General features: G+C 28.7%; 1 long non-coding RNA gene across 2 annotated transcripts; it reads left to right on the top strand.

Annotated features, from left to right (window-relative positions):
* The first annotated feature begins 2573 nt into the window (after positions 1 to 2573).
* Positions 2574 to 3407, top strand: LOC126264584 (uncharacterized). Of its 2 annotated transcripts, none has more exons than XR_007547265.1 (4): positions 2574 to 2620; positions 2677 to 2843; positions 2909 to 3109; positions 3287 to 3407. It is a non-coding gene; the product is annotated as an uncharacterized LOC126264584 (long non-coding RNA). The 2 variants fall into 2 exon arrangements; XR_007547264.1 differs by having other exon boundaries at positions 2593 to 2624.
* Positions 3408 to 3874: the final 467 nt, after the last annotated feature.

Genomic DNA, 3874 nt, shown 5'->3' with positions numbered 1-3874 from the left:
AAATATTTTTACAATAATGTAAACAAACTGCATCAATAATTGTGGTTATGTTTACTAATCTGTGTGAAATACGAACGACCGTATATCTGTCTCTTTCTAGTGCATATGAACAATTCAGTTTTGTCGGTAACGTATTTCGTTGCTATTACAATACAGAGAAAACAGATATGCGACGGTGTCACATGAAAAAGACATATATCCATTTAAATTTAATATATCCCGATTCTCAACGCCTAGTTAAGGTGTTTATGACCACTAAAAAGTGATGAATGAAACATGTTTTTAGACGCAATTTTAATAATTTCTTCAATAACGATCCATTATTAGGCACATATAAAATTTTATATAGTGGTTATTAATTAATTATATAATTATTTAATAATTAATTATTTACGTACAGAAACAAGAACATGGCAGTCGAATAATACGGCAAGAGTAGGGTACCGCAGGAGTCGTCCGTATGTATTTGGTAAATTTGGGAGGAGTTATCTGTATTGGCAGGTTGATGGCTGGTTGCGAACCCTTTGTCGGAGACGGCATTCCACCGAGCGCGGTCTTATTCGCTCGATCAAGGATCAATAAGGCATACTTTATCTGTGTCAACTCATTAGAGGCATCGCACACGTGACTAATTGCAACTAATTTTTAACATCTTTGAGCAACAGTTGCAGATGCGGCACGGCCTTTTTTATTATGCCACAGTGCGCGGACAAAAAACGCAGAGATAATTATGCACTAATGTCGAAAACTGGCAATTAGCGAGAAAAACAAATGTCACCGACGATCGAGATTATTAGACCACACTTGCCATCATGGCACTTATAATTCTGTAATTATAATTTTGATACGTAGTTGCATTATACGGACATAGACTAATTAAAATTAAACACGACTTGTTTTTAATATATCGTAGTGATTGTATCTAGAAATTCTGTTAAAACATATATTAATATGCCTATTTATTATTATTAATATTTGTTGTAATTTAATCATTTATATGACTCTGAAATATTAAATACAATACATTAATACGACAAGGTGTTTATAAAGTGAAAATTAAATTAAATAGTGAAAACTGCGAGAGAAATGGATGTGACCTGTAAAAAAATGAAAAAGGAGAAAGTCGTAAATTAATTAATTAATTGAGTTGCAACTTAAACGTCAGGCATAAGAGACAAAATATTTTTTCTTCACATTTTATGGTAATAACGAAACATAAATTACTTTAACATTTTCTCATTTAATCCATCAGTTATAAGAAGCTTAAAATAAAATTTATTGCTATATTGGCTTTAATTTGTATTTAAATAAATCAGTCAGCAGCAAAATAGTTAAATTGAAATAATTAATTTATGAAATCAATTAGCAGTAGCTGTTTAAGAATTAAATGAGACTGTTAAGGATTTTTGTGATTTAAATCTAATATTTTTCTTTTTGTAAAATATTGTAATTCTGTTATTTACATATGTAAATTAATATTTTTAGTAGTAAGTACTTACATACATATTCAATTTGTTAATAGATGTTATCAATTTTAAAGTAAAAGCATGAATGAGTTGTGTACAAGTTTAATGTCACTTAAAATGATAAAATTTATATCTTAATATATTCAATATTTATTAACAGCACGTCCGCCTCATTCAATCCATTAATTTGAATAGTACGTAAATGGGCTACAGTTACTTCAAGCTGTCAAGCATTTGAGCTACTTTTGTGGCGTGGAAGCAAACGTATATGTTAACTTTTGACAGGTGGTTTTTTACTTCAATAAAACTGTTATTATCATTCCTAGTCTGACTGCTTCACAAAGCACGTAACATTTCTATAAAGTATTTCATATTGTCATAACGAATAATAGTTTGAGAAATTCTGGTAGCCAACAATTTCAATGAAATCATTATTGTTAAATCGGATAAAAGTGTTGCGCTAAATCGCCTCGACTTCGCAATAATGTGTGACGTTTCCTGATTTTCCGTCACGTTCGAGGTGTTAGTACAATTGATTTCGAACTGTTTCTTCCCACTTCTAAAAATTAGATTTACTCTTTTCCTTATAATTTACTAGTAGCTTTTCTGTATACATTTATAAATAAAATAATGTTGAATGTGACAAAACTAAATATCTGAATGCATAATGCTCATGAATGCCGTTAGTGCAGAAATTGATAGAATTGTGTCTAACATGTTTGATTTATAATTTCGTTTAGTGGTCATAAACACCTTAAGAACGTGTTGAAAATCGGGATATTTAAAATTTTAATGGTTATATGTTTTCTTTTTTATAACATAACACCGTCCCAAATCTATTTTATCAGTATTGTAATAGCAAGAAATACGTTCCGGCCAAAGTTATGTTGTACTCATACGCTAGAAAGAGATGGACATACCGTGTTTCGTATATACGCAGTTCGACAAACATAACCTCAATTATTGGCAGTATTTTGATTGCTTAAACAATAAAAATATGTGAGTGCATTTTGTTCTTACATGTTCATATAATACGATAATCGGTCTATGAATGTACCCTCTATATTTAATGAATGTTCTAGAGACGATCAAAAGAAACCAACGTGTGTTTTGTCTAACAATGCCTAAGTATTCAGACATCAAACACTTTTATTGTTAGTAAGTACACATAGTAGCTGTATGAATATACAATTTTTATATAATATTTTAGCTTAAAGGATTCTCAGAGTTTCCTCAACTGTCGTTTTTGGCAGACAGTGATTTCAAAATTCTACTTTTGCTTAGAGTGAAGAATAATCACTCAAGAACTGACACTAGTAACATTGAAGTATTTAAAAAGTGTCTCAATTCTAGGTGAAGGTTCCAAACCTCTAATAGGTAAGTTATTGTAAGTTAAATCATATGTTATCAGGTTCTTATTTTACGTTTTGAACATACTACAGTATACAGTTGGAAAAACGGTTGACCTATCTGAATTTAGAGAGAGACATCATGCATGACAGAGACAGTAGAAGTCTGTCCCATAATGGGTGGATTCAGATGGATAAAACTCTTTTTGTACAGTATACAATATACAATATACCCATCGAAAAGCGTTTGATCCGACTATAATTTAAGGAATCATCAAGCACGACAAAGACTAAGTAAGTACTTTTCGATAGGTATACCTACAGTACATTTGTTTTAAACGTACATATTTTTATGAATGTTTGTGAAGTTTTTTACATTCCACTCAGTCATTTCCTTTATTTAATACATAAAAACTAAGTATTGTTAACTTGAATATCAATTCAATCGAATAAAAAAACTTTTTTTCGTAGTGTCATCTCCATTTTCTAGTAAAAAGACGTTTACACTGTGTGGCCCATTCAAGAATTACTACTGTAACTTTTTATTTTTAATTCCAATTTATTAAATAATAATAAATACAATTTTTAATTACTAGCATTTTTATGTTTTTTTCTCTGCTTTAAAATAAAAACTGGGACGTTTTCTTTATTTAACATACAAAAACTAAATAATTTAAGTTATAATTAAATCCAGTACCATATGTAAAATATATTTTGATTTTGACATTTCCTTTTCCATAAAAATATTTTTATACAGTTTGGGCCATTTAAAATGAGCATTCTCATAACTTTTTGATTTATAATTTTATTTTAATGAATAACAATAAATAAAATTACTTCTCAATTTTTAAAGAATGCAATTACATATATTAGATACATTAAAATCTAGTTACAATTGAAAAAATTACAAGATACATTAAAATTTTGTTTATTTTGATATTTAATATTAGATGAAATCTCAAAGATCAAAATATTTCTTCTGAAAATCTAAATTTTCTTGAGTAAGTAATTGGAATAAAAAAATCAATTTAATGAATAAATACAATTTTTGTCTTAATT

Source organism: Aethina tumida, chromosome 2, assembly GCF_024364675.1.
Source record: "Aethina tumida isolate Nest 87 chromosome 2, icAetTumi1.1, whole genome shotgun sequence".
NCBI classification, from domain to species: domain Eukaryota; kingdom Metazoa; phylum Arthropoda; class Insecta; order Coleoptera; family Nitidulidae; genus Aethina; species Aethina tumida.
Note: the sequence above shows the minus strand (reverse complement) of the source record. Positions and strands in the feature narration are given on the sequence as shown.